The sequence below is a fragment of the Oryctolagus cuniculus genome, chromosome 7, assembly GCF_051225735.1.
Source record: "Oryctolagus cuniculus isolate XC-2025 breed Fujian yellow rabbit chromosome 7, ASM5122573v1, whole genome shotgun sequence".
NCBI classification, from domain to species: domain Eukaryota; kingdom Metazoa; phylum Chordata; class Mammalia; order Lagomorpha; family Leporidae; genus Oryctolagus; species Oryctolagus cuniculus.
The window spans coordinates 132,476,454-132,503,292 of record NC_142873.1 but is presented as its reverse complement, the minus strand read 5'-3'; the positions used below and the strand labels follow the sequence as shown (position 1 = coordinate 132,503,292).

Here is a 26,839-nt window from a genome sequence, read left to right as displayed (position 1 = left end):
CTGGGACAGAATCCGGCACCCCAACCGGGACTAGAACCCCGGGGTGCTGGCGCCACAGGCGGAGGATTATCCAAGTGAGCCATGGCGCCGGCCCAAATTCGTTCTTAAAGCATAAATTTAATAAGGCTTGGAGAGTTCCTGGTAGACCCTGGAGGCAACTGGAGACCCAGCAGGAGACCACAAAAATTGGGATTGGAAGTCTAAAGTTCTAAATCATCTAATCAAATGGTTGTCTGTTCTCTCTTCTTAAACATTTTCAAAAATAAATATGTTGGTTCTTATATTTTGTATTATATTTAACAGAACATAATGGCCAAAACAGCCTTATTCCCATCATGTTTGAATGCCCTGGGGGGAAAATCTATGTAAGCATGAATGTAAAGCAATTATAATAAATAGGAAAACACTTGGAAATGTGCTCATAAAAAGCCAATGAGCAACAGACATAGTGGTTATAATGAATACACAATAAGTATAAGCTTTAATTTAAAAAGTAAACAATTATAATATATACAGTAAATACAGAAGGGAAAGATAATGCAGTAGCTTTTATACGCTTCAAAAAACTTAAAAGTAATAAATGATGACTTGCAGCAGAACCAGCAAGAGGTTCAAACAGTACAAATATTTTTTTTAAAGGAGGTCAAAAGAAGCAATGAGTCATTCTGGACAAAGCACAGAATTTGTAGTTAGAAGACTGGTCTTGAGGAATCATTTTGATGTTTACTAGTTGTATACAATCTGATTACATCACTTATTCCATCTGCACCTCAGTGCTTTATCACAGTAATTAGGGTTTACAATGAATGATCTGGCATCCTGCCTTACAGTATTATTATGCATTTCAAATTAAATAGGAAATATGCATGTGACAACACCCTCTCAATACTCTGGAACTATGATTATCTACCCTTCCCCATGCTCTGTCTCCTCAATGCTACCTACACTGTTCCTGAAACTAGATATTAACTCCTCTGAAATGGATATTCCATTAGTTTGCTAGGGCTGCTGTAACAAATACTACAGGTTGCGTGGCTGAAACAGCAGAAATTCATCTCACTACAATTCTGAAGGCTGGAAGGCAAGATCAAGGTGTCGGCAGATTGAGTTTTGAGGCCTCTTTCCTTGGTTTATATATATCTTCTTCTTCTTTTTTTAAATTTTGTTTTGTTTTTAGTGTTTGTTTTTAATTTTTTATTTATAAAAAGGGAACAAACTTCATATATCTCATATATACAGCTTTAAGAGCATAAAGATACTTCCCATGCTCCCTTACTCTCACACGTCCTCCTTTTCTTATTTTTAATTTTTACAATGACACTTTCATTTTTCTTTATAATTACAAGCTTAAGCCTCCACTAAATAAAGACTTCAACAAGTAGTAAACAGAAAAACCACTCTCCTTGTGAGTATAGACTGCTTGCCATGATTACAGTTATATATATGTGTGTGTGTGTGTATCTCGAGGGTCCACTTATTCATATATTCTTTTTTCACTTTTAATTTTAATTAATGCAATATGATTTGTAGTCTAAGAACACGATATTCTCTTCTTCCAAACCTCCCTCCCTCTCTTCCTCTGAATTCACACAGTCTTTCTGTGTGTCTGTGTCTTATTCTCGTCTTACAAGGACTTCAGTTATACTGAATTAGGGCCCACCAATATGACCTCATTTTACTCTAATTACCCCCTTTAAAGGCCCCATCTCCACATACAATCACATTCTGCAGTAATGGAGGTTAGAACCTCATCATATGATTTTTAGGGGGACACAATTCAGACGATAACAAATATGCAGATATTCTAACATATCACATCTATCATTATTCTAGAAATGTTCTACATTGAACGTAATTCCCATTTTGTCTTCCTCAGTAGACTATACTGCTTGCACAGTGCTATTTCCTACTTATCTGACTTCTGTGCGTCTACTGCAAAGTTTATGCTCAACACAATGTTGCTCAACACAAAAACCTGCTGATAATAAGTTTATAATACTTTCAGCAAAGAAATAATTAGAATCGGTCTACCCTGTGGCCAGCCAGCACTGTGGCATAGCAGACATAGCCACCGTCTGCAACACCAGCATCTCATATGGGTGCTGGTTCATGCCCCTGCTGCTCTACTTCTGATCCAGCTTCCTCCAATGACCTGGGAAAGCAGTAAAAAATGGTCCAAGTGCTTGAGCCCCTGCACCCACGTGGGAGACCCAGAAGTTACTGGCTCAGATCAGCTCTGCTCTAGCCGTTTTGGCCATTAGGGGAGTGAACCAGTGGATAGAAGACCTATATCTCTATCTCTCTCTGTAATTCTGTCTTTCAAATAAAAATAAAAATATATCTTAAAAAAGAAAAAGCAATTATCTAGAAAAAGCTATCCTTACTTCTTTCCTCTGGGATAGGAAGGGTATAAAAAAATGAGCTGCATCCATTCAAGAGGACTACAGATCAAGAAATGTGCTCTCCATGGCTCAGCAAGGAGTCATAGCTTCCATTTTAGTCCAGGACACATAAAACACATCCAGTAAAATGGTTAACAGTGTAGGAAACAGGAATTTGAGAGAACAAATGGAGGCTGAAAACACAAGTCGGAAGAGAAGAAGCAAAAGTGTGATCAGCACAAGAATAACAGTACAAAGACAGATGACTAGAGGCTGGAACAAAGATGTTAAGACTTGGTGGGCTTATCTGGCCATAAAGTTACCAAAATAATTAGTTTCAATACTTCCTTGATGATTATAGATAGAAAAATTAGCACTAAAGCCTTAACAAAGGTGTCCTTTACAGATGGCAATGGAGGGACTCAACATTTGAGACCTAGTGTGTGACCAACCTTACACATTCTACCTTAAATTTTACATCTTTATTTTGTAAATGAAGTGAGGCTCAGAAAGTAAAAGTGGCTAGAGCTGTACAATTAATATTTTGTTTCAGTGAAAGTATTTTAAATTAGATATATTAAGCTCCTATATGCCCCATGGACAGTTAATTTTTAGTGACACTGAAGAACCTAGATTTCTTTTCAAATCTAAATCAGTTCAGTAGAAGGAAAATGGCTTAATATGAAATTGCTCATTTTCCACCAGTGAGATCTTGTATGTTTTTCAACTTTACCATTCTTATCTATCAAAGACAGATATTGCAAAGATTAAAACTATAAAACAAATCTTAGTGATTAATCTTGTAACCTAAAATTGGCCCACATAGGAACTCATTTTCAAATGTGGAATTTCTTACATGGTTTACTTCAAACAAGAATCTGAAGTTTATTAATTAATGTCTATAAATTAACTTACAGTAAACTGGCATATGGAGAGAGAATATATAATCTATTGTTTTCTAGCACATCTAGAATCAGTTCCATACTGCACTTCTGAGTTTTTAGTACTATGGCTTTAGTCAATCTCTCTTGCCACATAAACCTCTACTGACTTACACAAATATGATACCCAAACCTATGGCAGCTATTAATTTTTTTTAAGATTTATTTTATTTATTTGAAAGACAGAGTTACAGAGAGAAGCAGAGACAGAGAGAGAAAGGTCTTCCATCCACTGGTTCACTCCCCAGATGGCTGCAATGGCTGGAGCTGTGCTGATCTGAAGCCAGGAGCCAGGAGATTCTTCCAGGTCTCCCACATGGGTGCAGGAACCCAAGGACTTGGGCCATCTTCTGCTGCTTTCCCAGGCCATAGCAGAGAGCTGGATTGGAAGTAGAGTTGCTGGGACTAGAACCGGCGCCCATATGGAATGCTGGCACTTCAGGCCAGAGCTTTAACCTGCTGCTCCACAGCGCCAACTCTGCAGCTATTAATTTTTAAAATACATACTCTATACTATCTTTACTTTGTATCTTAACTAAATCAGTACTTATTGAAATTTGTTCTCCAAGGCTCCCAAGGAACTCCTCCTGAATGTGAAGCCTAGCTTTGTCTCCAAACATTGAGAAATGATGGTTCCCTCTCCTGAATTGCTGTTATCACTTTGTTTTTACCTCCCTTAGAGGTAATTTAAATCTCTTCAAGAAAGTTTCATTTCTGCTACCAGAACATAAGACCCTTAAAGGAAGGTAGAAGAGAATTAATGTTTATTTTGCATCTGTAAAGTGCCATTCGCTTTTTCTAGTGATGGATATTATATGTAATACATATAGATGTAATACATATATATGTATAGGTATTTATCTATACATACAAAATGTAATCTCTGCAACACTCTATGAGGTAGGAAGTTTTTACAGATAGGATACTGAAGTTTGCAGAGGCTGTTTGTATACAGTCATCATACTAGTAAGTGACAGAGTCTAAGTCCGACTTTTGGTCTAACTCCACAGCCTAGGCTCTTTCTACTATACTCCGCCCAGAAATCATGAGTATATACTCACTGCTTTATCTAATTATTTCCTATCCTCCCACTAATCTCAAAGGAAAAAATATTGTCCACTACCTTTTATCATTAAGTATTAGCATAAAGGATTCAATATGAGGTATCTGGACTCCCACTTCCCAAGAATAACAAGACTCTTCAGAGCAAACAGAATAATTAATATAAGCCCTGAATGAAGATGAAGAGATTAGAACCCTGCTTCCAGGAAGGAAAAGTCAAAAATCATTACTCTTCTATTCTCATGTTTAAAAAACCCTCCTCCTCTGAGGTTTGCACCATCTGGCTCTATCACTCGCTAACCTTCCTCCTCATCTGCCATCTATCACCGTCTTGATTAATCACCTATCTTTACTGCACCTGGGTCACAATCTTCCTCTTCCCCATATCCTATCATCCTAAATCATACACCATCCACATGGATGACTTATTCAATATACGCTAGCCTCACATTCCTTGTCATACTGAGCTTCAGGGACCTTCATCTCTGCTACCCACACATAGCTGTCATCCAGAACAGTCCCACATCAGAAAACTTTACACATTAATGATAATAATATTGCACTTCCTGACCATAATATCTTTTTCTTCCAGCTTATAATTACTACATTTGCTCACACATCTAACTCCAGAAATCATAATATCTTCAAGTCTAAAACTGAACTTATCTAGTTTCCTTTCTCAGTTAATGTCACCGCTATCCCCCTAACCACCCAAGCCAAAACCCAGAGCATCACATCAGGCTCCTTATTCTCTCACCTGTGCATCCAGTCATAAAGTCTTATAGATTTCCTCAAATTCATTCTCTAGGTTTTTAAATGTTACTTCAATAATTTCTAATAGAAATCTTTCAGTGATTTCTCAAAAATCATGCCTTAATTTCAATACACATACATCTTTATTGTCCTATCCTTAGCAGTCCGAAACTGTAGTTCTCAGGGCAAGCAATTCCTTCTCTCACAATGATGCTTTTATTCAAGTTGTTTTCTGTTTGAAGCACACTTCCTGCTTGTCTTTACCTAACTGACTCCTTACAAGATTTGGATCATAAAGATTAAAAGAAAGAGTAAGAAAAGAAGGAGGCAGGAGGGTAGGGTGGGAATATCACTATGCTCCTAAATCTGTATATGTGAAACATGTTCACCTTATATAAATAAAAAACAAACTAACAAAAGATCTGGGTCAGGTATCATCTTTTCCTCACAGCCTTGCCTTGACTCTTCTACTAGTCTGCAGCCTCAGTGTCAGGCAATCACAGCATCACAAGCACAGCTTTTACCGTTTACTCCAAGAAGACCTATTCAAGCATCTAATTTACCAGCTCCACAATGTCAAGCACATTACACAGACAGTGACTAACACACAGTAGGCACAGAAGTTTAAAAGTCAGAACATACAAAGTTTACATTTTCAGTGGAATATTCTCACCAGAGAGATTCCTATCTTTAATGCCAAGTATTTTGAAGGCAAGAACCAGAGCCTTTTCTACATCTGGACAGTTCTATCGAGAATAGTGCTACACAAATTTTCACCCAACTTACATAAATAGGAAAGAGCATTTGCACGAACATTAGAAATCAAAACTTGACATACAGTCTACAAACTTCAAAGCCACTGACCAATTTTTAAAATGGGGGCATGAGAAGAAAGATAAACCAATTCTGACTGCTGGTATGTGCTTGCCTACTTTATAAAAAAAAGTGAAGCTTCCACAAGAGTTTAGTAGCTTATCTACAAAGTATCACATCTCCACTGGGCTTAAAAAAGTAACCTGCAGGGTGGCTTAGGCAGGGGTTTAGGAATTAGGTAAAAGATCCTTTTTAAAACTTTACACTATCAAGGCTAAGTGATTTTAAAAAATAAAATAAAAAATAACGCTGGTAAGTGAAGAATAGAAAGTATATACCTTTCAAGTTTGGCCTTCCACTGGCAGTTAGAAAAACAGCAAAGCGTTCAATGTAATAAACCACTTCCCTTTCCAACCAAATATTAAATTGCCCAATTCTTTTCAGAGTAAAAATAATACGCTCCTCTGTTTACAGGGCACATGACACTTTAATACCCTTTGATATACGTTATTAATTCATTTAATAAGGTTCTTACTGATATTTTTGAAAGGAGAAAAACCAGATTTCCACAAATAGCACCTCTTTTAGTCTGCTTCAACAAACACGACACTTTTTTTTTTTTAGAAGTTCAAAACACAGCACGGAGAGGAGGAAGAGAGTACTTTTCACCTAAGCAGGTCAGTAGCCAGGCGCTACTAGGAGAAACTTACTAGGTATTGTTTCCCTGCTCTCCTTTAAAGGAGGTGCGGGCACACCGCAGCTCCTCCAGAGAACAAATCGGAGAACCACAGCGCGAGAAACAAGGAGAAACAGCGGAAGGAGCAGGAATTGGCGACGGCTCGGTGGGAGTGCAGGGGTCATGGTCACTACCTTCAGAGATCGTCACAGCCGCTCGCTCGTAAGAGAGAACAACTAGGAAAGACCTCTACAACCACATCCGTGCAGGCGCGGAACGGGGCATATCGGGAAGAGATGTTTCCAAACGCGGGGTCGTCGCGTCATCAGGGCAGAACTGGGGCATTTTCAGACACTCCGGCACGGGATGGGAGGGACCCTACAAGACTTTCAGTTCCCTTCCGGTGGCGATGTCCTGGGGTTCACCCGACTCCTTGCCCACAGCTGTGCCCGCATCCAGACCACGGGCTGCTCCCACCCGCCCCTGAGGTTTGCAACGGGCTCTCCTCGCCCGTTTCCAACGGGACTCGGGGCAGGTGGCACCTGAGTTGTCCCAGCGCAGCGCCCGCTGCTGACAGCTCCGCCCTGGCGCCCCAGACCCCTCGGTCCTCGCCCGCCCGGACCCGGGACCTGGGCTCCGGCTCACCTTTCGCTCTGGGTTGGCCCCGCTGGCCGCGCGCGGACCCCACAACACCGAGCTCCCCGGGCCCACCGCGGCCGCGCCCGCCCGGACCGAGCGAACCCCCACGAGGCCCCCGGCGCGCCTGCCGCGTCAGGGCCATGGCCGGGCGCTGGACCCCTCCGCCCCACGCCAGCGCCGAGCAGGCCGCCGGGACTCGGGCCGGCTGACACTGCCGGGGAAGGGTGGCGGAGCGGCGCACCCCCCCAAGAAGGCCAGCTGGCCCGACAGACTGACAGCCCCGGCCTGGGGGCGGGCGCCGCGGCAGCGCAGGTCCCGCCGCCGCCTCAGCCCCGGGCGGCCCCTCCAGGCGCGGGTGCCCCAGCGGGCGGCCGTGAGGCGCTTACCTGCGGCGGCGGCGGCGCGGGGCGCGGGGCGGTTCACTCCCTTCCCGCCGCCATGTTTCCGCGGCGCAGGGAAGGGGGGAAGGCGAGGGCGCGGGCGGGGGGCGGCGGACGGCTCCGGACGGCGGCGGGCTGCGGGCGGCTGGGGGCTCCACCGAGGCGACGGCGGAGGCTGGGGCGGGGGGCGGGGGTAGCCCGGCCCCGCCCCGCACCTCCCGCCGCGAGGTGGCGCGCGCCTCGGCCGTGGGGCTCGCGCGCGGGGGCGGGGCTGGAGGCCTGGCGAGCAGGGGGTGGAGCGGGGGTCTGCGACGGCCGGCGGAGGAGCGGCGCTGCGTCGGCGACCCCCGGCCCCCCAGCCCAGCCCCCTCAGCTGGCCGTGCGGCGACCTTGGCGCCTGGCTTCGCACCTCCGCTCCGCGGCCTTCTTGTCTAACGCGGGGACACGGAAGCGGAAGGCCGGTGCGAAACGATCCGCTAGTGCTTGCGGAACCGTCCAGGATCTGGTGGATTACAGACGGCGTCGGTGGCTCGGGCGGCGCGTCCCGTCAGCAGTGAGCCCCGGTGGGCCGGAATGCACCGGTTCCTTCGGTGCCGCTCGGGCTCGTTGCTAACAGCCACGTCACGCTGGCAGTAACGAGCTGGTGGATGACCGAGTGGGGTTCCTGGCCCGCCTGGATGGCTGCAGCCGGTGCTCTGCCCGCAGGGAGAACTGACCCTGCCGGGGTGAGTCAGGGGAGGCACCTCCGAGCCATCCCGTCCGAGTCGGCTCCTGAACCAGCCAGCCAGGCGGAGGGAGGGCTGGCCGGCTCCCGGGGCCGGGGCGGCAGGCTCGGGGAGACCCGGACAGGGTGCCGGTGCTGCGCTAACTCGGGGAAGGAGTTATCCAGGAAAGAGGTCCTTGCTGTGGGTTTTCCACCGTGCGTGTCCCTGAGATCTGCTCAGGGACCAGTGAACTCAAGAGTATCTTCCTAGCAACGCTAATTTTTTTTTCACTCATTCTCTCATGAATGTGCATGAGGTTTGTCATAGACGTGATCGCGGCCACAGAGTAAGTGCAGAATCAGATTTTAGAATCCAGCTGTCTCCTGCTAAGCCAGACATTCAAACAGATTTGCACAAATGTTAAAACACCACTCTTTAAATTTTTTATTTAGAAAATGTGGCTATTTTCCATTAAAAAATTATTTCCATGTAATAGCTTTGTTGGTGTAAGTTTTGGAGTGGAAAGGCGTCCCGATAGCAAAAGGTTTCTGGATACTCCCTGTAAGTTCTAAGAAGCTTTTGAAGAGTTTTAAGTAGGGAAATAACTTAATCAGATTTGCACTTCAGAAGTTTGCAAGGCCCAAGCTATGCCCTGAGGGTGAATTCACAGGCACTGGCTTTCCAGGCCAAGGGACAGACACTTGGAAGTGCAGGGCTGGTAAGCGGGGGCCCAGACTACGGCCTTTTATTCCCATCCGGTGTTGCTTCGCCACCTGAGCAGCACCCGGGCAGGTGTCCTGTTCTGTTCCACTCTGCCCCGTGGAGCGAGGATTCTCCTGCTGCTTTTGTGGATGCTGTTGGTGGCTGTTTCTGACCCTCCGCAGGCTGTGACCCCTCCTCTGAGAAGCAGTCAAGTCGGGGAGGCTGATGGGAGGAGGGTGGCCAGTTACCAGCATCTGCAAGGTGGTCCTGGGAGTCCTGCAGAGGGTGGGCCAAGGCCTTACATACTGTATTGAGGGAAGTGAGAAGACAGCCGTGGTATCAAAACCTCTTCTGAAAAAAAAAAAAAAAAAAAAAAAAAAAAAAAAAAAAAAAAAGGCCGGCGCCGTGGCTCAATAGGCTAATCCTCCACCTTGCGGCGCCGGCACACCGGGTTCTAGTCCCGGTTGGGGCGCCGGATTCTGTCCCGGTTGCCCCTCTTCCAGGCCAGCTCTCTGCTATGGCCAGGGAGTGCAGTGGAGGATGGCCCAGGTGCTTGGGCCCTGCACCCCATGGGAGACCAGGAAAAAGCACCTGGCTCCTGGCTCCTGCCAGGATCAGCGCGGTGCGCCGGCTGCAGCGGCGGCCATTGGAGGGTGAAACAGCGGCAAAGGAAGACCTTTCTCTCTCTGTCTCTCTCTCTCACTGTCCACTCTGCCTGTCCAAAAAAAAAAAAAAAAAAAAAAAAAAAAAAAAAAAAACCTCTTCTGGGCCAGCGCTGTGGCATAGCGGGTAAGGACGCTGCCTGCAGTACCTGCATCCCGTATGGGCGCCAGATCGAGTCCCAGCTGCTTCTCTTCCAATCCAGCTCTCTGCTGTGACCTGGGAAAGCAGTGGAGGATGGCCCAAGTCCTTGGGCCCCTGCACCCGTGTGGGAGACCCAGAAGAAGCTCCTGGCTCCTGGCTTCGGATTGGTGCAGTTCCGGGCGTTGCGGCCTTTTGGGGAGTGAACCAGCGGATGGAAGACCTCTCTCATTCTCTCTCTCTCTTTCTCTCTGCCTCTGTTTCTCTCTCTGTATAACTCTGACTTAAAATAAATAAATAGGCCGGCGCCACAGCTCACTAGGCTAATCCTCCGCCTTGCGGCGCGAGCACACCGGGTTCTAGTCCTGGTTGGGGCGCCGGATTCTGTCCTGGTTGCCCCTCTTCCAGGCCAGCTCTCTGCTGTGGCCAGGGAGTGCAGTGGAGGATGGCCCAGGTGCTTGGGCCCTGCACCCCATGGGAGACCAGGATAAGCACCTGGCTCCCGTCATCGGATCAGCGCGGTGCGCTGGCCGCAGCAGCCATTGGAGGGTAGACCAACGGCAAAGGAAGACCTTTCTCTCTGTCTCTCTCTCTCACTGTCCACTCTGCCTGTCAAAATAAATAAATAAATAAATAAATAACTCTTTAAAAAAAAAAGAACATCTTTTGTCTGGAAAACTTTCTTTGGAGATCTTCCAAGAGCTGAGGTTTTGTTCCATTAAGATGGAACATATTAATTTGGTGTAGTGGGTAAAGCCATTGCCTGCAGTGCTGGCATCCCATATGGGTGCCGTCTCAAGTCCTGGCTGCTTCACTTCTTTTTGTTTTGTTTTGTTTTAAAGATTTATTTATTTATTTGAAAGTCAGTGTTACACAGAGAGAGAGGGAGAGGCAGAGAGAAAGAGAGGTCTTCCATCCGCTGGTTCACTCCCCAATTGGCCACAGCGGCTGGAGCCATGTCAGTCCGAAGCCAGGAGCCAGGAGCTTCTTACAGGTCTCCCACATGGGTGCAGGGATCTGGACTGGAAGAGGAGCAGCAGGGACTTGAACCGACGCCCATATGGGATGCCAGCACTGCAGGTGTCGGCTTTTAACCACTATGACATAGCGCCAGCCCCGTGTCACTTCTGATCCAGCTTACTGCTATGGTGAGGGAAAGCAGTAGAAGATGGCTGAAGACCTTGGGCCCCTGCACCCATGTGGGAGACTCAAAAGAAGCTCCTGTCTCCTGGCTTCGGATCAGCTCGGTTCTGGCCATTGAGGCTACTTGGAGAGTGAACCAGCAGATGGAAGACCTCTCTCTCTCTCTCTCTCTCTCTCTCTTTCCCTCCCTCCCTCTGCCTCTGCCTCTCTGTAACTCTGCCTTTCAAATAAACAAATCTTTAAAAAATATTTTATAGTATGTATAGCAGGTGAATAGATTTAGAATAAAATGTAGTATTTTTTTAACTTATTATGCACATGAACCAGTAACAACCAGGCTTTCTTACTAAGAAATCCTCTTGGGCTATTGAGAAGGGAAGAGCTACCTGTATTCCACCTGTGTTTTTGGAGTTCTCACGATGACTTCATGAAGTTTCTGCTGGCATTATGCCTGCCCCCTGCTTCCACATTGCTAACGCCAAGAAAGTAAAGAATGCAGGTTTAGTGGAATCCCATGGAGCAGCCTCCGAGTAAGGGTCTGAAGGACTGTCTCAGAGCGCTGGGAAGACTAGCTGCAGTTGGTTATGAGCTGCGGGGTTGGCCTCCACTCCTCTGCTTTCAGGTTCTTCCTGGGGCTGAGCATAAGCTCCGGAGCCATTGAAAGGATCCCAAGCATGTAGCCGGTATCATTCGCCTTCTCTCTAGGCTTACTTGTTCTCAGCTCCACTTCCATTAGACAACTCCACATGGAGGCCTCAGACTTCAAAGGTTAAAAATCAAAATCATGCCTTTCCATCCCAAACCCTCTCTATCTGTGCTCCCCGTTTCCGCTAATTGGGTCATACACTCTCAGTCACGCAGGCCAAAAGCTTTGGTAGTCCTTTTTAAAATGTCTCCCTGCCCTCCTCCACATCCAGTTTCCAAACCAAACAGCGTTTGGCCTCCTAAAGGTCACTTCCCAAGCAGTGGGAGATGTAACCGAAACTCTTGACCCTTCCCTCCAACTTCCTTCCCATGGCTGACAGATCCTGGAAGCATCGTGTCTCCCGAGTCCTCACCTACAGGACAAAGTTCAAACTCCTTAGCCTTGGCCTTGCATTCAAGGCTTTCCATCAAGGCTTTCCATGGTTTGGCCACAACTGTTCTTCTTGAATGCATTCCTCTCTATTCTCCTTTACTTACCTTTTGATTCACTTGTAGTTTCCTGTGTTTGTCCTGTGCTGCTCTGAGCTTTTCCATATATGGTTCTCTCTTCATAGAATGCCTTCCTCTCCACTTCTGTATGTCTGAATCCTACTTAAAAAAAAAAAACTGATTTAATATGCCTTCATGAAGTCTCTCATGACATCCAGCTTGAATAATAAAAACTAACATGGATCTGAGCACGATGCTTGCTATGAACCAGACATTCTTCTAGGTGCTCTATGTGCATTATTCTTGTGACAATTTTCACAACAAACCTACCTAGGAGGTATTATTATGAACTGCATTTTACACATAAGAAAACCAGGCACAGGAAGGTAAGGGAACTTGTCCAAAGTCACATAGCTGGGAAATGGTGGAAAAAGAAGAGGAGCCCAAGGAGCCCAGCTCCAGAACTTGCTTCCTCAGCCACTGTGTCAGTGTGAAAGGAGAGCTCCTGCCCCGACTGCTGGGAGCGCGTCATACGGTTCTCTCCTAGGGTCTTCATCACGTCTGCCGCATTATTGGCTAACATGTGTTCTCTTCCTACTCACCCAGTAAATTACTTAAAAGCAAGATCAGTGTCTGTTCTACAGCAGCACTTGATAGAAGCTTAGTAAATATTTTCTGAATGAATATGCATACAATATTATGTAACAACAAAAATGAATTAGCTGGAACAGTATTGACAGTGGCCCTTGAGCCAAATCTGCCCCCTCTTCTGTTTGTTTTTGGTCAAGGAGCTAAAATAGTTTTATTTTAAATGGTTGAAAAAAAAAATAGCAGTATTTCATGGCATGGAAATTACATGACAAAGTTTTATTGTTAAACAGCCAGGCTTCCTGTGGCTGTCTTTGTGCTACAATGGACCTTATGTCCTGCAAAATCTAAAATATTTACTATCTGTTTGTTTCCAGAAAAATTTGTCAACCTCTAATCTCAAACTACATGTAATAACATGAAAAATATCTAGAAACAAGATTCAACAAAAAGATATAAGCAGTATGGTGCCACTCACATACAGTGACTTGTTTTAATTTTTAATTTTTATTTTACTTAAAGAGAGACCAAGATATTCCATCCAACTGTTCAGTCCCCAAATGCCCTCAACAGTTGAGACTGGGCCAGGCTGAGGCCAGGAACCCAGAACTCAATCTGTGTCTAATGGGTGGCAGGGGCCCAAGTACTTGAGTTATCACCTGTTCCTGCCAGGATACACCTTAGCAGAAGGCTAGATCTGAAGCAGAGTAGCCAAGACTTGAAAGAGCTACTCTGATGTGGGATGCAGACGTCCCAATGGGCAACTTAAGCTGCTGTGCCAAACACTGATACCTTTTCTTAGTGAGAAATAAGCAAGAGTATCAGTTTTATTGAGGAACTCACATGTAGTAAAAATATAAAGACATGCATGAAAACAGTATGCACCAAAGTCAGAATAGTGGTTAACACTAGGGTTTTGGGATTGGGAGTGCTGTTAGGGAAGGGGATACAGGATTTTAACTATTTGTGGGCAAAGTGGAAGATACGCGAAGTTCATTGTGTTTCTTCTTGTTTCATATTTTAAAAAATGCAAGATATAGGCCGGCGCTGTGGCTCAATAGGCTAATCCTCCACCTGCGGCTCCTGCACCTTGGGTTCTAGTCCCGGTTGGGGCGCCGGATTCTGTCCTGGTTGCTCCTCTTCCAGTCCAGCTCTCTGCTGTGGCCCGGGAGTGCAGTGGAGGATGGCCCAAGTCCTTGGGCCCTGCGCCCACATGGAAGACCAGGAGAAGCACCTGGCTCCTGGCTTTAGATCAGCACGGTGCATCAGCTGCAGCGGCCATTGAGGGGTGAACCAATGGAAAAGGAAGACCTTTCTGTCTCTTTCTCTCACTGTCCACTCTGCCTGTCAAAAAAAAAAAATGCAAGAAATAAGTATGAATTAATGAAGTTAAGAGATTTTTACCTTCTCTTTTGGATGCTCAAAAATACTTAATTTGTCTTTCACCTACAGCTAAAGTTTTACAGTGAAGTGTAAATCCTGAGACCCATGCTGGGCTGGGGTGGTGGGTGTGTGGGTATCCTTTAGAACATGGTGGCTCTCAGGTCACACAGGGGTGTCCTGATTAACGATGTCTCTAACAGTGCTCCCTGGAAGAACATCCACCTATGCCAGCATTGGGGCAGTTGAGGTTGGGTTACCTGCCTTCCTCCTGAATAGACCTGGAAGTTTTAGACTGAGGGTGTTGCATCCTTGTGTCCAGTCCCTGGGCTCAGTGTTAGTCTGCCCATCTTTGGGAAAAGGAAACAGACAGAATATACCCAAGTCCTGATCAGGTCCTTGTGTCTCATTTAAGCTTTCATAAAAATCAATGGAATTTTGGTGAATACTTGTGTTTTGCCTCTGTGTGTGTGTGTGTGTGTGTGTGTGTGTCTCCCCAAGGTTTCAAGGATCATTAGATGTAGCCTGAGTGTAAAGAGCCCATAATTGGGAAAAATGTTACAACCATGAAAGCACAGTGTTATTAGTGCTTATATTTTTTCCTTTTTTTTTAAAAAGAAACATTAACTTATATGAACATACTAATTAAAAGGTCTTAACACATTAAAACTTAAAATTCTTGCTTATTTGAGAGACAGAGCAAGACAGATGTGGGGGGCAAGGAAAGAAAGAGAGAATGAGTGCTCCCATCTGCTGGTTCCCAAATGCCTACAAAGAATGAGACTGGGCAAGGACTGGGCTGGGAGCTGAGAATTCAATCCAGCTCTCACATGTTGGCAGCAAAAATCCAACTATTTGAGCCATCACTGCTGCCTCAACTGGGTGTCAAACCGGTGAGGTACAGGGGTCTTCATCTGTGACTTAACTACTGGGCCAAATGCCTGCCCCCTTATATTGATTTTCTATTATTGCTTAATAAATTACCACAAACTGAGCATCTTAAGAGAACATCTGTTGGCCTGCTTAGTTCCATTGGCCAGAAATTTTGCATGGTGTGGCTGAAATTAAGGTCTCTGGAGGCTTGATGAGGGAAATGTCTACCCTAAGCTCCTTTAGGTTGTTGGCCGAATTCGTTTCCCTGTGTGCAGGAGTGAGATCCCCATTGTCTTACAAGCTGTCAACTGGGGACCACTCTTCGGTCCTTGCCTCGTGCTCTGTTTGCCAACAGAGAATCGCTCTCTTATTAAATCCTTCTCATTGTTTGGCTCTCTCTGATTTCCCTTCTTCAATGAGTCAGAGAACAGTGAACTTCTACAAGACTTATAATTAAGTCAGGCCCACTTGAACTTAAGTCTCCCTCCTTGAAAGTCAACTGTGCCACATGGTATAACCAACCTGCAAGGGTAAATTCATCATAGTCGCTGTTCAGGGATTCCACAGGAGCTGGACAACACGGGGCTGGAATCTTGGGGGCTATCTTAGACCTCTGCCTACTCTATGGTCAGTGAGAAATGTTCTCTTAAACATTTCTCTGCCAACTTCCTTGGTGATTTGTTCTGTAACTCTGTCCGTGGCATAATAGACCTTGTGCTGCCATTATTGGGGTACACTTCTAAACTCCTTTTCTGGGCTGAAAGCTTCTTGAGATCATGAACCTGGTTCACACAGTGTCTCCACCAAGGTCTGGTGGGAAGGAGAGTCTTGCAAGCTTGCTACACATGATGTATGCTATCTGCTTCCTCTACTGTTCCCCATAAATATGTACACTTATGTGTCAAAAGATTTAAAAATGAATAAAAAGGCAAATCAAATTACAATGTATGTATCATTTTGAGGATTCCTGTTTCTTTTTTAGATCCAGCTCAAAGCTTCTCTGACATGTCTCAAGAAGAGTCGATTGCTCTCTTCCCAGCCAGGACCTGGTAAGCATCTCCGTATGATGAAAGATAAATCACAATTGTTGTATTTCAAGTTAGATTGTAGTTCACTTTCAGCTCATTTTATTTCACAGCTCTGGGAACAGCATTTCCTAGATATCATGAACTAAATTTTTAAAAAAGATCTGGAAAAATGTTAAAGACCAAGGACCAGGGTGGGTATTTGGCATAGCAATTCAGATGTCACTGAGTATGCCTGCATCTCACATTGGAGTGCTTGATGCCAGCTTCCTGCTAGTGCACACCTGGGGAGGCAGCAAGTGATTTCGCAAGCACCTGGGTCTCTGCCACTCACCTGGAAGACCCAGACTGAGTTCTGGACTCCTGGCTTCAGCCTGGCCCAAATCCAGTTATTGCAGGCATTTGGGGAACAAACCTTCAGATGTGAGATTTCTGTTTATCTGTCTCTCTGCCTTCCAAATAAATAAATAAAAATTAAACAAAATTCACATGAAGAGAAGAATATGGTTTGGGAAAAGCCACAGATGGAGGAAAGCCAAGAAGTACAGAAGCCATGGAGAAGGAAGAAGATAGGCAAATTAACCAGGATGTATGTTTTTAAGAAGGAATGCTAGAAACCTCCAGAGCTGCTGTTTCGTATACTACATTATGGAATTGAACCTGGCAGGGCCTTGCATAAAAGATAGCAAAAAGGAGCGATTATTCTGTCACTGACAATAGAGGGAACAGTATTTTACTTTGACTGTGTTTTTGGTGACCCAGGATAAGCAGCTAGTGCAGGAAATAGAAGCAATGGCTTGTGGTGCTTTAAGAACGTGTGTGTGGTGGGGGCTGGGGCTGAGGGTACTAACACACGTAAGTGCTCTCCGTGGCCAATGGATTTTGCTGTTTCCTCTCACACCTTCTTCTGGCTGTTGGCCAGTTTTTATTTTTTCAAGGCTGCCTAAGATCATTCAACGGGTGAGTCAAACAGCTCTCATGTGAATACTAAATTTTAAATCAGCAGAAGAATTGGAAATGTTCCGATCTACTTCCCCAAGAACCTGAATGTCATAGAGAGTCTGAATTCCTTGTCCCCTCCTCTGCACCTGGGGTGTTGAGTGGCAGAGATGATACAGCAGAGAGGGTCAGACTTGACTTCATGTTTCAGTTCTGCCACAAGCCCTATGACCCTCTTCGAACATAGTCAGCTTTCTGAGCCCCTGAACTCCCGCGAGTTTGCTCCTCCATAAAGTAGGGGCAATGTGCTGCATCACAGACTGACGTGTCTCGACCAAATGGTGGCTCTATAATACTCTTCTCACCCACTGGGATGGGTTTCCTTTGAATCAATCATCTAGACTTACACCTGCTCCACACACTTCCTCTTCACCCCTAGCTTTGTTCTCAGGCTCCCATTCCTGACACAGTTAGGGAACGGAATTAGCTAACAGAGTCTTCTGTTAGCACCAGAGGTGGACTTGACACCACCAAAACAAATGCCTGAGTTTAGCACGACGATGGCTGCAATAACCACAGGGCACAGAGGACCATCCCAGCTTTCCTTAAGTGGTGGTCAGACTGCAAGTTCGTTGAGACTCTCTCCAACCACTTTGCTCCCGGTGCATGTGTTTTCTGGGGAGATGGCACCCGCTCAGCTGCTGAGTGCTGCCAGGTGTGAGGCCCTGGGGAGGGAGATCAGCATGGCACAGCACTTTTCCTCAAGGAGCTGACAGTCTGGTGAGCACAGGTATTATAGTACAAGGCAGAGAATTCCAAGTGTCTATAAGAGAAATGCAATCCAAACGTTCTGGTGTTTGGAAGACATTCAGAAAGGGTTACATAGAGAAGATGCCATTTTATTTTATGTTTACCTTTTTGTTTGTTGTATTATTTGAGAGAGAGAGAGAGAGAGAGAGAGAGAGAGAGCGAACTCGTCCATCCATTGGTTCACACCCCAAATACTCAATGGCCAAGGCTGGGCTAGCCCAAAGCCGTGAGCCTAGAACTCAGTCTGAGTCTCCTACATGAGTGGCAGGAACTCAAGTACTTGAGTCATCAGCTGCTGCCTTCCAGGGTGTACATTAGCAGGGAGTAGATCAGAAGCAAAGGAGTCAGGACTCGAACCAAGCACTCTGATCTGGGATAGAGATGTCCCAGGCAGCATCTTAACTGCTGTGCCAAACATGTGTCCCAAACAGATGGCATTTTAGAAGGGCCCTGAGAAATGGGTGGGCAAAGTTGATAGGCATATTATGGGAGTGGAGCACTGTATTGAGAGGTATCAGGAGGGCCAGAAACCTGAGGGCACGTATAAGAGATGGCAAGTGGCTTTGTGTGGATACAGCTGAACCAGGCAGAGTCTCCACTGTCAGTAAAGAATCCTGAACATAAGTAGGGGGAGCAGAGGATGTGCAGGGGGTGGCGGGGACGAATGGACAGAAGTTGACCTGTCCAGCTCTTTTTGCCTCCCTTGTGCAGAACACCCCCCCCACACACACACACACTCAGCCTTCCTCAACTCCTGTGCACCTGTGCCTATCACAAGCGCCATCCCCTCCAGCTGGCTGTGATCTCTCCCGACTCTGAGCTCCCCCAGCTCACGATCATATCCTTTCCAATGGAATCCATCACAGCCCACCCTGCCAAATAGTCATTTCAGTCTGCATCTTGTCCAAGTCCTGCACACATGATATGCTTGGTCAAAGTTTCTAAGTTTAGTAGAATCCTCTTGGATGCTTTGCTTGTCACTTGGATGCTTGATCATCCTCACAGCACTCCTGCAAACATGGCAGATAGGCTGCAGATCCCAATGCCTTTCTACTCAGTTTCATTAGAGGCAGAGATTAGAAGGTAGCTTAGAATTTATTGAGTCTTCAATTTGTTAGCGAGGTCCAGAGAGATGCGAAAACATGCTCAAAGTCACACAGTGAGTTGATGATCTGAAATAATGTATGCGAAGGGTTTATCACAGTGCCTGGCACACAAGAGGTGCTTAGTGATAATCCTGTTCATCTCCTCAGCCTCTTGTACTTGAATTAAAGACTAAGCTGTTAGAATTCTTCCCACACCTTATGGGAACTTCATGCTAAGGTTCTGCCCTAAAGTAGAACTTCTTTTGTTTCTTGCTCCCTCCTTCGCCAGATTAACCCCTACTTATCATTTATGGTTACCCTCCCTTGGAGGCAGGCATTTGGTACAGCAGTTGAGACAAAACTTGGGATACTTGCATCTCATATCAAAGTACCAAGGTTCCACTCCCAGCTCCCCTTCTGATTCCAGCTTCCTGTTAATGCTCACCCTGGGAGGCAGCAGTAACGGCGTAAGCGCTTGGACCCCTGCCACACACGTGAGAGACACGGACTGAGCTCCTGGTTCCTGACTTCAACCCGGCCCAGCCCTGGTTGTTGCAAGCATTTGAGGAGTGAACTGGCAGATAGAAGATGTCTGTACATTTGTCTCTCTGCCTTTCAAATAAAGAAATAATTTTTTAAAAGATTACCTTTCCCAGGAACTTCTGATGCTTTATCTTCTCTCCGCACCCCAGGAGGGGAGAAGTGCTCCCCTTCTTATTCCTCCTAGTAGCCTGGGCCCAGACTTTGGTCACTGCACTAAGATGCTCACCTGTGTGCTCCTGTGCTTGTCTTACCCTGCTATATGCTCTAGAAGGCTGGAACGCTCCCTCTCTCCCTCTCTATTCTTCATTATATCCCCAGCCCCTCTCACCTTGCCTGGAACATGGCTGGCACTCAGTCAATGTTTATGGAATGAGTGTGCACAGTGGGGCGCTCTCAGGCCCAGGCCACAGACCAGCAGCAGCCTCCTTCTGGTCTGCCCTGGAACACAGGGCCCCACTGGCGACTCGGATGCGGTTGGTGCATGTGCTTTTGCAGAGACATGCTGAGCCCAAGCCTCACTGTTTATCTAAGACGCTCTGCTCTTGCTCCTCTTGTAAAATACCAAATAAAAATAGTTCCAGGAAGCTATGTGGCTGAGAAATTCCAGGCTCTGTCTGAGCTCCTAGATAAAGGTTGTTATTGTTAGGAAGTTGGTCATTAATCCAACATGCCTTTTCTCTGTGCTTTCACACCCCACTAAAGGCACTGATTCTTTTTGTCCTCAGTTGCCCTTAAGCCTATCACTAGGTGGTAACAGGAAGCAATAATACTAACTTGACAGCAGTTGATATAAAAATGATCTAAAGGTACTAGCTGACCACAAGTTCACTTTGTGCTCTGGGCTTGTGGCTTTAAGTTAACTCTCAAGTGCCTTGCCACATGGCTGATATCATCATCTATGAAACAGGAGAAGTAACACCTACCTCATCAGATTCTTGAAGGCGGGGAGAAGATAAGGTAGGCCTGGGCTCCTGGCACACAGTAAGGTTCCCTCTAAATCACAGACTGGAATTCTTTCTCTTTGTTCTGCTCTAGCCAGAGCTTGCCTGGGTTATTAAGTTTTGTCCTTTAGAAGAGGAATATTGACAAATCGTAACTCCAAAGCAAATGAGCAGATAAGGTTTCTGGAAATCAGACTTGACAAGAAACAGCTGGAAGGGTCAGGGTCTCCAGCCTAGAGAAAAAACAACCAGGAATAGAATGAGATAGGGCAAGGCCTTGGTGAGGCCCTCAAATCGTTGAAGGGCTACTATGGGGAAGGGTGAAGCCTCAGTTCTTTTCCCCCACATATCCGTGGAATACCTACTATGTGCAAGGAACAGAGAATGCAAAGAAAAGTAAAATGCAATCCCTGTGTCCTGGAAACTCTTGAACCACACAGGACGTGACAATGCAAAGGAGTTCCTTCTGTCCAGCGAATCTGGGGATGCCTTCACCAAGGAGGTGCCACTTGAGTGGACCTTAAAGCAAGAGGGGAAGGCATGTAGCCAGCAAGGACAGCCAGTGCAAAGAGACAGGCATCCTCATGGAAAACCGAGGGGGTATTGGAAGAGTAGGGGAAAGCAAGCCGGCAAATTCTGCCTGGAGCCAGATTGTCAAGGGTCTTGATTATTAAGCTAGAGAGTTTGGACTATTTACCTCGAGTGGCACTGAAGAGCCATCGAAGGCATTTAAGCTGGAGCTTTCTATTTTAAAAGGGAAACTTCAGGGCAGCGTGCTCAAAGGGCTGTACTGGAGCGAGACAGGAGGCAGGGGGAGACGAGGCCACTGTGTGTTCCAGAGGGCCTGTGGACTGAATCTTTCACTGTCACAGATGAACTTGGGCACATCATTGAAACTCTCTGAACGATTTGGTTTTCAGTCTACACATTGGGATTCAGGTTGAACATCCCTGATCTAAAAATCCAAAATCTGAAATGCTCCAAAGCCTGAGCATTTCACCGTGATTCTAGCAGTTTCCAGTTTAGGAGAATTTCAGATTTTGGATTTATTGGATTAGGGCCAACTCAACCAGTAAAGTCTACACGACTAGTCCTGAATACAAAAGCTCCAAAATCTAGAACACTGGATGAAGGACACTCAACCCGTAACCACAGTACATTAAAAGAGGCAAGTGAAATGATACTTGTGTATCCAAAGCCCTAACATGTGCGCGGTACCCGAATGGTGCTCACTAAGGGATCACTAGTGCCCTCTTCGCTTTCTCCTAACAGACAGATTAGACAGGGAAACAGAGTTCTGCCTAATGAAACTCAGAGCCGTGGCCAAACGGGGCTTAACTTCTCCTGGGAAAAAGGAGCAGCATGTCACTGGACATGTTCAAGAACAGGATTTCTCTGGTGGAAGGGGAACTGAGCCAGAGAGACCTCTAAAAATCCCTTTCCTATTCTGCTATTTAATCACCATCAGGATGTTATTAAGGAGATGGTAAAGAACCTGAGGTGGGCTATAACAAGTTAGTGCTGATCTTTTTTAAAAGCAACCAAATGAACCCAAAGGAAATGAATTTTCTTCAAAACGAACATCTACTAAAGTGTCCAATTGGAAAAGATCAAAGACCCAACCCTTAAATTATACCAGTCCTTCAGATGGAATAGGTAGACAAAAAAGAGCACAGGATTTGAAGGTCAGCACTCCATTGACAGACATCTAAGACTTGGACATAAGGTCTTGGACAGGTCATTCCCTGTGTCCTGGCCTCCCCATCAGGGAGATGGGGACGTGGGACCCCAGGTGGTCTTCTAGTTCTCGCCTTCTAGTAACTGAGGTTGTGAAATTATGGAAGTAAAAATGTTTGGAGATTCCAAGTGTTCCCACAGCAACTATTTCACGCTCATGTACATATGTCTCAATTTTACAGCATCAAACTCCTTCTAAAATGTATTCAAAAATGTGTCACACACATCGGGGGTGAGACTTGTTTGACATTCTTCTTAGAATCAGAACTTTGGAATTCAATGCATTTCAATTCTCAGCGTTAATTTAGCTGCAAATTGGATTATTTCATATTTCTGGTTGAGAGAAAAAGGACTTTCTCCAGCACAGCAAAGAAATAGAAATGTCAGTCCTCTGTTACAGAAGGAAGAGATTATTTTGTCTCTCCATTAACTTCAGGACCTCAAGGCCACCTCATCTGGGAGCAGAGGTGTGGGAGAGCTCTCCTGCTTCCCCTCTGATGGTCCCCTGGTCAATTCCTGCTCACCCTCTGTTGGAAGCTTTCCTTTCCTTCTATTTCTATTTGGTAGAACAAGTGCCTCCATTCACTGTGCTTTCTTGGCACGTTGCACCTGTTACAGCATCGATCATTATTGCCTGTGTTATTGGCACTCCACCAATGGGTAAGTAGCATAGCACTGACATTTGTTGCCATGATGGAGCAGGTTTGTACATCATCTTGTGTAATCCACACAGTGACCCTTACGGACTAGGTGTGGCCAGCCCCAGTTTGACTGAGGAGAGTGAGCTCAGAGAGTTAAAGAACTTGCTCAAGACCAAAGAGCCAGTAAGTAACTGGGTCTGGCTTTGAATCAGGCTCATTGTTTGTTTTTGTTTATTTCAAAGCCCCTAGGCTTTTGATTGTGCCTTTCTTTGTCTTTTTCCCTGTAACCTGAACTCTTAGGATAGGCCCAGTCTTTGGTATACATCAATATCCTTGTTAAATGATTATCCAGTGCTGTCCAATCCATTGGACTGATTTGCTGAATGGAGCAAAATGAGTTTGGGTGAGCTCTGAGTTTGGGTGAGCTATAAGGGAGAATATAATTGAGTGGGGATGGCCAGTGCCATGGCTCACTAGGCTAATTCCCCGCCTGTGGTGCTGGCACCCCACCCCGGGTTCTAGTTCCGGCTGGGGCGCCGGATTCTGTCCTGGTTGCTTCTCTTCAAGTCCAGCTCTCTGCTGTGGCCCAGGAGGGCAGCGGAGGATGGCCCAAGTGCTTGGGTCCCTGAACCTGCATGGGAGACTGGGAGGAAGCACCCAACTCCTGGCTTCAGATCAGTGCAGCTCCGGCAGTAGCGGCCATTAGGGCAGTGAACCAATGGAAGGAAGGCCTTTCTCTCTGTCTCTCTCTCACTGTCTATAACTCTACCTGTCAAATAAAAAAAATAATTGAGTGGGGATCAAGCTAGCCTTTCCTTGACTTTCAATGAGCTTCTAGAGACATCTGCTTTGAAATAAACACTTTCATTAGCCTTGTTGGTGTCAGCTCAGCGGGAGGCCTCTGACAGGGCCAGCTGGCACAGTAGACTCGTTTAAGCCAAATTGGTTTCATGTCTTTCTAGTGTCATAGGAGAAACAGAATTCAAAAACAACTATCGTACATGTGACAAGGGCTGTGCGTGTGACAGAGAGCACACAAGATTCTAAGAGCAGAATGGAGGGGGTGATTATTCCTGCCTGTAAAAATTGAGGGAGATTTCTCAGAGAAGATGGCATTTGAACTGGGACTCCAAGGATAAGTAATTATATTTATTTTTCTGTTTGTTTTGTTTATTTTCTAGGTGTAGGAAATGAAGAGCATTCCTGGTGGGGAATATGTGAAAGGAGACACTTCCACCAGGAAGTGTCAAGTAGATCTCTGTGATGGGACATTAGGAAGCAGGTGAAATGGCAAGAGGTGAGATGCAGAAAGCTTGGTAGGACCAGGTGGTCAAAGACCCTTGATTGTCATGATAAGGACTGGGATGTATTCTGTAGGTGTTCCAAGAAATTTCAATGTCCACTGAGCTGCAGTTTCAAAATGTGCCTAAATTTATCTCTTTTGGCTCCAAAGTCCTGACAATAAGCAGAGAGAGAGGTAGTGGAGTGTGTTTGGATTTGGAAGTAAGAGTGTCTGGATTCCAGGCTGTCTCCATTGTACACTCAGAGGTGCATCAGTCTTTCTGGACTTCTGCTTTCTCCCAGGAAAAGGGAAATACTGAGAGATGAGTCCTCGGAGCTCTCCGATCCCACAAGTCTGTGCCCACCAGCTGCACCAGGAAAATCTTTGATAAGCCTTATCTCAGGTTCTGGAGGTGGTCACCCATCATCCACCTGCTGATGTTTGTGACTTTGTGTAACTCCTTCCTCTTGAGGGTAGGCATGGTCCTTGACTTGCTTCTAACTGGTGATGGGGTGGATAGAATGCCATCAGTGATGTAAGGGATGACATGGTTACATTGCATGAAAACATAGCACCTATCTTGGGGAGTCTCTCAGTCCTGTGCTGGTGTGGAAGAAGGAAGCTGCCACATGGTGGACTGTCTGGGTTGGGAGGCCCATACAGCAAAGAATGGCAGCATCTCTAGGAGCTGAGTGTGGCCCCCAAATGAATGAAGTACCCAGTTTTTCCGACTTCAAGTTGGTGGGATAACTAAGAACTGGTCACACATTCCCTCTGTGTTAATAGATTCTCCTGGAACTTCTAGAAGGCAAACTCACCTAGAACTGTCTGGGAGGTGACAGTTGTGACTGATTCCAATGTCCATATGCCCACACTCTATCTACCATAGGTAAAGGTGGGAAAGAAGATGGAAGGCGCCCAGGGCGTGTCTGCACCTCCCACTCCCTCCCTACCCAGGCAGTGCACAGTGGGCCACCCGGAAGTGAAGCTCTCAGTCTTCCAGCCATATAGAAGTGAATTCTGCCAGCAATCTGAGCAAGCAAGGAGGTGAATCCCTCCCCAGTCAGACTTCAGATGAGACTCCAGCCCCAGAAAACACCTTGATTGCAGTCTTGTGAGATCCTAGGCAGAAGATTCAGCTATGCTGGGCTCAGCTTCCTGGCCCATTTAACCTGTGACATAATAAACAGGTGTTGTTTCAAGTCTCTGAGTTTGTGCTGATGTGTTAGGCAGCAACAGACTCAACTCCTCACCCTAACACTTGACACTCTGACCCTAAGCTCTCCGTTTTCTCCATTTGCCTCTTGATGCCTCCTCTCTATGACTAATCCCACTCCAGTAGCCATGTGTGGGTGGCTTTGTCTGTCTGTGGGTCAGACATATTTGTGGTTTGCTCACTTTATGCACCAACTTGACCAGGCGGCAGCGGGGAGTTGGGGGGGAGATGGGGGGCAGATAACTCCTTAAGCATTATTTCTAAGTATTTCTGGAAGAGATTGGCATTTTAATTGGTATACTGAGTGAAGCAGATGACCCTCCCATATTGGTAACCCACATCCAATCGATTGAGGGCCCCAATAGGGCAAAAACAAAAGCTGGAGGAAGGTAGATTTTTGCCTTCTACCTGCTTGAGCTGGGAATTACTGCCCTTAAGGTTCCTGGTTCTCTGGCCTTCAGACCTGAAATCTCCACCAACAGCTCTCTGGCTCTCAGGCCTTTGACTATACTCTGTGCTTTCCTGGGCATCCAGCTAACAGACAGCAGATTGCGGATTCTTACAGCTTTCAGATCATGTGAGGTAATATGTCCAGGTATCTGTGTACCTATCTCCCCATCAGTAGATCCGACCTACAAGTACCTACCTAACCTAGCTAGCTACTAATCTGTCCACTCACCCAGCCATATCTATCTACTTACCTACTTACCTTGTCTATCTGCCTATCTTATCTATATAGCCATATATCTGTATCTATCTGTCTCTCTATGCATCCAGCTACCTACCTACATCAGTCTGTCTGTGTTGTTGTTGTTGTTGTTCTTCTTCTTCTTCTTCTTTTTCATCATCTACCTATCATCTCCTGTTGATTTTGTTCTCTGGAGGACTCTGATCAATACAATTAATATTCCATCACAGACCTTTAGGAAATCCATAATATGTGCCAGGGAAACACAGAGATGAGTAAGCCCAGGGCCTCACTGAATTGATCACCAGGCTGTGCTAGAGTTGAGGAGGGCCCACTTACAAGGGTGAGATAGCTAAGGAACTGAATATGTATTCAGCACTGGGTAAATGAGTTTCCTTTCCCTGCATTATCTCATGTGATTCTTACAAACCTCTAAGGTGGGTCCTATACAGAGGGAGCCACTGAGCCCAGAGAGGTTGAAAGACCTGTGTTAGATCACACGCTTCACGGGGATCAGGTCTGGGACTCCAATTCAGTTCTTCAGACTTCAAATCATTTTGACAATTCATAACCGGCCATGCATTCCCTATGTGTTAATAGATTCTCCTGGAACTTCTAGCAGCAAACTCAGCTAGGGAGTGGATGTGGATGGAATTGTGCCTGATTCTAACGTCCAAGCACCCACACTATCTGCCAACACCTCAGAGAAGGGAGAGGAGATGGGAGGGCCTGTCCTCGCCCTCAGCAGGACACCGCAGGCACTCAGAAAACAGAGATAGGCTTGCACTTTCCTTGAGGGTCCAAAGTTTGCCCTCTGCGTCTGAGGTGTCATCTGATATGAGGGTGAGGATAGAGAGCAAACTCAGGCACCAAAAATGTCACCTGAGGCGCCTGACCAAAGGCAGATTCTAGGGTTCCACTTCCAGACATTCTGACTCAGTGGGGTCAAGGACATGCTTTCA

At 46.0% G+C, this 26,839-nt stretch overlaps 1 protein-coding gene and 1 long non-coding RNA gene across 45 annotated transcripts in view; one reads left to right on the top strand and one right to left on the bottom strand.

The window, feature by feature from the left end:
* The window catches only part of SCMH1 (Scm polycomb group protein homolog 1), a 232,624-nt gene extending 224,706 nt beyond the window's left edge, over positions 1 to 7,918 (bottom strand). For 9 of the 38 annotated variants that reach the window (XM_051857880.2, XM_089300875.1, XM_089300884.1 and 6 more), the window contains exon 1: positions 7,652 to 7,815. The gene's annotated coding sequence lies outside the window, so the exon portion shown is untranslated. Of the gene's footprint in view, positions 1 to 6,660; positions 6,884 to 7,651 lie in introns of those variants that run through there. The other 29 variants (XM_070078662.2, XM_051857887.3, XM_089300886.1 and 26 more) reach the window with 18 other exon arrangements.
* LOC127493626 (uncharacterized) lies at positions 7,907 to 25,176 on the top strand. 7 transcript variants are annotated; one of them, XR_016211093.1, is made up of 6 exons: positions 7,913 to 8,370; positions 15,953 to 16,019; positions 19,257 to 20,329; positions 23,873 to 23,988; positions 24,276 to 24,446; positions 24,863 to 25,176. It is a non-coding gene; the product is annotated as an uncharacterized LOC127493626 (long non-coding RNA). The 7 variants fall into 7 exon arrangements; XR_016211096.1 differs by lacking the exon at positions 19,257 to 20,329; XR_016211094.1 differs by lacking the exon at positions 24,276 to 24,446.
* The last annotated feature ends 1,663 nt before the right edge of the window (positions 25,177 to 26,839 follow it).